Here is a 7,621-nt window from a genome sequence, read left to right on the forward strand (position 1 = left end):
TTTGGAAACAAGCTTTTATTCACTTATATAGAACTGAGCACAGAATTGCTGTTGAGTTATAATTTTAATTTAAGTACCCTTATATTCATTTTCTGCTGCTCTGTAACAAATTACCATAAAACAACACCCATTTATTATCCCAGAGTTCTGTAAGCTAAAAATCTGATCCCAGCTCAACTGGGTTCTCCACTCAGGGTCTTATAAAGCTGAAGTCAATGGATGAGCTATGTTCTCACTTAGAATCTTGATGAGGGAATAATCCATTTCCACGCCATTTCAAGGTGTTGACAGAATCCAGCTGCTTGTGGATGTAGGAGTCAGGTCCCAGTTTTCTTGCTGGCTGTTGACTAGAGTTGTTCTCATCTCAACAGGCCACCTTTATGTCTAAAATAACTCTCTTCACAACACAGCAAATTGCTTCTTGAAAGCCGAAGACAGTGACAAATAAAAATTATAAGCTCCCCAACAAACTCAACGGATACCTTCTTGGCAAAGAACCCCTGAAAAAACTTAAAAACTGAGTTCCTGGTCCTGACAGGATGGAAGGTGGAACGGCCTCCTTATATCTCCTCCCTTACTAACCGCCATTCACAGGTGATTTCAGTCAACAGCCTGACTGTTGCCCCTCTTTTTTGTGGTTTGGACACAACCATTGACCAGCATTCCTTCCTGATAAAAACCACTGACCAGGGAGTGGCTCTGCCCATTCTGCGAAAGCTGCACACAGAGGGCCTTACAGGCCTCTGCTCCACCATTTGATGTATAGAGCCTGACTGCAATACATTTAAATGTTAAATATCCACCCAAAGTGAACATGGGGCACATGTTGCATACATGTTAGCCTACTTCGCATGTGTGCACCTCCTCTTCATGAATATTCAGAGATCCTTCTATAACCTGTTGAGTATGTATGTTAGCCAACCCATTCAGCATAAATTCCTGTCTCATTTGTCCCTCCCTCAAAGTGCTCCTCTCTGCTTTTGCCAGAGGCTGTGCTTCCTAGCCTGGGAGATAGCCAGACTGCAGGCTACAGCTCTTTATGAGAAATAGTACTCTTTTTTCTAAATTTATGAACCACCTCATTCTTCAGTTGACAAAAGCATTTGCAGCTTCTATCTCAAGTCTTTCAAAAAAAAAAACTCACTTGATCAGGTGAGGCCTACCACAGATAATTTTTCTTCTGATTATGTTAACAATACCTGATTACATTTGCATATCCTTTCACCTTTAATGAACATAACCTAATCACGGGAATAATATTTGCCAGATTCACGTGTTTTGCCCAGAGTCAAGTGGAGGAGATAACTCAAGGGCATGAGTGATATAGGGCAGGAATCATATGGCCATTTTAGAATTCTAACATACTCTAATTTTTTTAAAAAGAACTGATAATTAAGACAATGCTGATATTGTTGTTGATGTTACGGTTCTTATTTTACTGGAGTCTACTTGAAAATGACCTCAACTCTTCAGGGCATTGCAAGAAATATAACGGGAAACTTTTGCTGAAAACATCTAACCGTCATGATAGTAAGCTATATTTATGAAGATTACCTGATTGCTCTTGATATTCTAAACATTATCTTGAAGCGAGATTGTTTGGGAGTTAAGACACATACAGCACATTGCTTGGTCCCTCAAAGTTTTGAATTTATTATTCTTCACTTTCCTATTACCTCTCAGCCTTCATTGCTTAGAAAAAACATTCCTGAGAATGGCATCATAATGTTTGTGATACGGTTGATGCTCACTATATAATATGGTAACATCTTTATAAAGAGATTTGTACCAGGCACTGTGGTGCATCCCTGCAGTCCCAGCTACTTGGGAGGCTGAGGCAGGAGAATCACTTGAGCCCAGGAGTTCTGGACCACAGTGCCCTATGCCAATTGGATGTCCACACTAAGTTCAGCATCAATATGATAACCACCTGGGAGTGGGGTCCACCAGTTGCTGAAGGAGGGGTGAACTGGCCCAGGTCAGAAATTCCCATTCGCATCAATAGTAGGATCACACTTGTGAATAGTTACTGCACCCCAGTCTGAACAACATAGTGAGACCCTGTCTTGAAAGAAACAGAGAAAGGGAGAGAGAGAGAAAAAAGAGAGAGAGAGAAAGGAAAGGAAGAAAGGAAGAAAAGAAAGAAAGAAAAGAAAAGAAGAAAGAAAAAAGGAAAGAAAGAGAAAGAAAGGAAAGAAAGAAAAGAAAGAAGAAAGAAAGAAGAAAGGAAGGAAGGAAGGAAGGAAAGAAGGAAGGGAGGGAGGGAGGGAGGGAGGGAGGGAGAGAGAGAGAGAGAGAGAAAGAAAGAAAGAAAGAAAGAAAGAAAAAGAAAGAGGAAGGAAGGAAGGAAGGAAGGAAGGAAGGAAGGAAGGAAGGAAGGAAAGAAGGAAGGAAAAAGGAGAAGGAGGAGGAGAGGAAAAGGGAAGGAAGGAAGGAAGAAAAGGGAAGGAAGGAAGGAAGAAAAGAAGAAAAATTTGCCTCAGGTTTCAGTAGAAGGAATAACTGTATGTCTTGTAGAAAATTAGTTCGTATCATATGGATGTTGACTCATACAACAGATGAAGATTCCGGTTTTGTCTTAGCCACCAGGAAGCATACAAGTAAATTTATAACATACACCTAGGAAATACAAAGACATTTGGGGTACAATCTTTACTCTAATTTTAATTTATTTTCTTACCAGTATTTTCTTTTTCACTTTGAACTTCTCTGTTTATTTTTTTAATCTCATGATTCAACAGGTATCTTCATAAATTCTCTTTTTTTTCTGAAATAATCAATTAATATTTATCAAGCATTGTAAATTGAGCAATTTCAAGCACTGCTACAGTGCTTAAACACTAAAACACACTCTTTAATTGCTCCTTGAAACAAGAGATTAACTAATGGGTTTGTGAAATAATTAAGAATGCACATAAAAGAAAATTAGAAATGTGTTAAAAGTAATATAGAAATTAGCATGTGTATTAACCATTATAGCATACATCAGTGTAGCACTTTATAATATAAATGCTCCTTTTGAATAAACCAAATACCATCAAGCCTGACTTGTAGTACAAATGAAGTCATATGAATTCTAACAAGCACAAATTCCTACTCTTGCATCTATCTGCTCATGTAATTTCCTAATTCTATTGACAATGTCCACTCCAACTATTTTGAGAAGTTCCCCGAAGGTTGCCTCACCCTCAACCCAGTCGATCAGTCACAGTCACCATTTGATACATGTCTTTGTGATCTTTTATTTCTGATTTGGCGCCTGTTTTTCAACTCTTGTGGGTTACATAGTATCTTAAGGTGTTTCTTGTCATGTTTGGGGTATCCAGACAAGCAATGATTTCTTGTAGTCCTCCTCATCTGCCTTTTTAAATATGATCAAATTGGTTCTAGGGTCATGAAAAGAAATGAAAATTACTATTTCTCAAACCCTCAGCCATGCTTTCTCACCTGGACAACAAACCAGCACTGCTTTTACTTAGAGTTTACAATCTTAAATTTTCTACTCTACCTTCTGGCCCTCTCTCTCTAAATATTATGGCTAAAATCCTTTTGATAAGATTATGTAGGAGGATTATTCTTATTTATGCTCCTTCATCCTTACCTTCTTGCCCCTTGCATTTTTGTAAACCCCTGGCCTAAAAAAAAAAACTCATCCTTCTTTCTCCAGAAAAAGAAAATCTAGCAAAGCATGTCAGCTCCTGCCTATAGTCCCAGCTATTCAGGAGGCCGAGGTTGGATGATTGCTTGGGCCCAGGACACTGAGGCTGCATTGAGCTAAGATTAGGCCACTGTACTCCAGCCTGGGCAACAGAGTAAGACCCCCATCTCTTTAAAAGTAAATAAATACATATGTATAATTTACTATCTTCATCATCTTCATTATTGAGGGTGCACTAAATAGTAAGCACACCAAAATCAGTGATTTATAGAAATAGTGAATGCACAGGGAATTAAAAACTTACCCACATTCATTCTGTTAGTAAGTGGAGAGGGGAGCTGAAACTCAAACCTAGGTAGTCAAACTCCACAGCCCACATTCTTTTTCTCATATACTGTACCAATTTTTTAATGTAAGTCAGTAGGTGTAAATGGGGTCATATAGTCAACCCTGAGTCCCACTTCAGTCTTTCTAAATATCCAGTTAAATTCACAATCTCTGGGCAGTGATAAACCCATAAATTCTCCTTTATTAATGAAAAGAAAATATGATTCAAAGAAACAAAATGATTTTCTAAGGTTTAATGCTTAATGCCTGGTAAAAGTAGGATTCATTGCCCTATCGGATCAATACCTTGAGGTCAGATACTCATCTTTACATCTCCCACACTTGCAAAAGTGGCAGCATTTAGAATGCCCTCAAAAAAATGTTGGTTGGATGAACGAGTTAATAGTGAATAAAATTAAGAACATCTGATTCTTAATCCAATGCTCTGTTTCTTTATACCCCAGTTGACCCCACGATATCGGTGGTCCAAATGAGAAGTGTCCCTAAAGTAGTACTCATCTAGAAAAATATTTTTTAAATTCAGGTTTTGAAATCAATGGAGAATTTTTAAAAGTGGAAAAGAAATAAATCTTATATGGGTGCAACGGCATGTAAGAAGGTGTGTGGGAAACGTGTATCTGTAAGTGATGTTAAATGTATTTGATTGGCTAAGATCTGGATTGGGTGTAAGGAAGGAAGGATCAGTTGAAGGAAGCCCAACTTTTTCTAGTTCTGCTTTTATATATTTATTTATTTATTTTATTTTATTTATATTTTCATATTTTTAGTAGAGACGGGGTTTCCCTAGGTTAGTCAGGCTAGTCTCAAATGCCTGACTTCGTGATCCACCCACCTCGGCCTCTCGAAGTGTTGGGATTACAGGCATGAGCCACTGCCTCCGGCCTCTAGTTCTGCTTTTAAACATTAAAACGTGTTGGGAAATTCTGAAGACAATATTATTTTATTGAGTACTTTTAAAATATGTGCATAAAACATCATGAAACTAAACAAAGAACAATGACATGTTAAAGTCATGCAGATATTTCAGTAGAGAGTCACTGTGTGTTTCTAAGTAGGAAAGGCACATGATTTAAAAACATAAAAAATAAAAGCCAAATCTCTGTTTTATGTGTGTAAGGAAGGGCTTAGATTTTATTTAAAGGGATTAGCAGTCTACCACTGTTGATTTCACCTTATAAAAGTAACTGTTCATAATCTTATGAGAAATCCTTAGTTTAGAGTCACACACAGTTTCAAATCTATCAGCTGATAAATCTTTTCGACAGTACCAGTTTTTTCAGAGTTCTTTTCCATGAAAAATACATACTAGAGCTCTGTAAGCCTCCTCTTTCTTCCAGCATATACTCAATATGAAGTATTTTAATAATATAGCATGCGATCTGTTGTTATTCTCAGTTCCAAGCAAAAGAAACCAGCACTGGACACATTAAGTAGAAAATGACTTGTGATCAAAACATTGGATATTTCATAGACTGTCCAAGATGACCAAAGAGAGGACACACAGCTAGAAAAAAAATCCCAAAATAATGCTGTATAATTAATCAAAGGGAAAACTCCTCTGCTGTTGCTGCCAGTGTGACTAGGAGTCAGCTTTACCCAAAACAGTGACATCACATACTTGACCCTGAATAATGCTGCGTGATTACCATTGCCTGTGGAGATGGGACAGAATTGCCATCATCATATCTGCTCTTATCTTTGGGTGTCATTAACTTCAGATTCAAATCTGTGGTGTCTTTGGCAGAGGCTAGAATGTGTCTTCCCGAGGGAGTCTCTATTGCAATTCCCTTATTAGAGCTTGCTTCTGGCTCCATGTGCATCCCACAAACATTTCATGAACCACTGGCTCCACTGGAGGGCCACATGGCAGAGTTTCCTTCCTTTGGGCCCTACTCAAAGTGGCTAGCCTTTTGGGTCACATAGAAAAGAGGTTTGTTTGTTGCCCCTAAATCCAAACTCACTCATCAAATACTATATCCCTACCTAGTGCTGGGGAATGCAAAGTTCAGCTATTGCTCTGCCATTTTGCAGAGAGTATCTTGATCATCTTGAAAATCCCTGGGTCTTCACCAAGCACACTTAACCAAAGTGACAGAATTCTGTATTTTCCTGTATTTATCTACTGTCTTCTGGCAAATACTAACAAGTTTATACTTTCCTGGTACTATCAGTATCATTTTGTGAAGATAGTGGGCCAACATGATATTTTGAGAGATAGTGAAAAGATCAAGTCCTCTGCAAATTAAATTGTAGTGTATTTAATCAGAGACAGCATATCTCTTTGGCAAGATATTGAAGGTATTCTTTCTATGCCAGATAAAAACTATATGAGTGTGTGTGTGTGTAAATATAGATATAGATATAAAATTTCCAGATTATACATGTTGCTAGAATTATGTTGATATGATCCAGGATAGGAATCACATCTGGAACTGCAGCCACAGTTGGAATTACTTATTACTAAAACTAAAGGATAATTCAACTGTTATTTTCTGTACCAGACAAGTAGATGAGTTTAATGTGGACACAGTGGCAGTCACCAATGCCTAAACTTTTAGGTCTTCAATAGCAGGTTCAATTTCTACTGTTTTTTCTGAGCTTCTGTATTGCTTTTGTTTTACTGTTTTGGTATGGAATGGGGGAGGTTCCAGGGTTTCTCATTAGCATTTTCTATTATAATTAATTCTTATTGTATGAGTAAAGATGGAAAGTCTGCCAGTTGCTTACAACATTAACACCATTTGAAAAGTGGAGAATAAAAACTAGGTTAGGTTGGGGGTTTTGCTAAGCCTAATATAAGATGAACATGGGTGAGATTTTCATTTATCTCCTGACTCTCCTAAGTCCCTTTATGGAAGATACAGTGATATGTCTTTCCAGGATCCAGCTTGGACCCAGTGTCTAAAAATCTCTGAAAGTTAGAAGTCATTGCGTTTCCCAAATACATAACTATTCTGATAAATAGACACAGTTCTCTTAGGGAAATCATTAAGAGGGAGGGCCACAGTACAGACTGGTGATGCTATTAGAGTCCAAACTCAGATTATGTATTCTTCTCTCAGTTCAAAGACCACTAGATATTTGAACTGACCTAGGTCTAGAAATCGAGTGAGGAAATATAAATTATGGTTTCTTGACTAAGTCTTCCACTTACTACATCTAGAATTTATTCATTTCTATGTTCACATCAGGGATCCTATGATCAATACAGCCACCATTAAATGTCCTCATAGGTCCTACCATTCTAATCTCTGCTGGTCTTGCTGTTTATTGTAGTTTCCATGACCCTAGTAGTCTAGCAGTTATCTGCCATTCCTTACGTTCTGGCTGAAATGAAGGAAAAACTGTTAAGGGTAGCCAGAGAGAAAGGTCGGGTTACCCACAAAGAAAAATCCATCAGACTAACAGCAGGTCTCTCGGCAGAAACTCTACAACCCAGTAGAGAGTGGGGGCCAATATTCAACATTCTTAAAGAAAATAATTTTAAACCCAGAATTTCATATCCAGCCAAACTAAGTTTCATAAGTGAAGGAGAAATAAAATCCTTTACAGATAAGCAAATGCTTAGAGATTTTGTCACCACCAGGCCTGCCTTACAAGAGACCCTGAAGGAAG

The 7,621-nt window shown here is 37.9% G+C and overlaps 1 protein-coding gene across 1 annotated transcript in view; it reads left to right on the forward strand.

Moving 5' to 3' along the window:
* The window catches only part of LOC108531649 (28S ribosomal protein S30, mitochondrial-like), a 122,871-nt gene that overhangs the window by 24,222 nt on the left and 91,028 nt on the right, over nt 1–7,621 (forward strand). The gene's annotated exons all lie outside the window — the stretch shown is intronic.

Source organism: Rhinopithecus bieti, unplaced genomic scaffold, assembly GCF_001698545.2.
Source record: "Rhinopithecus bieti isolate Rb0 unplaced genomic scaffold, ASM169854v2 scaffold_69, whole genome shotgun sequence".
Lineage (NCBI taxonomy): Eukaryota > Metazoa > Chordata > Mammalia > Primates > Cercopithecidae > Rhinopithecus > Rhinopithecus bieti.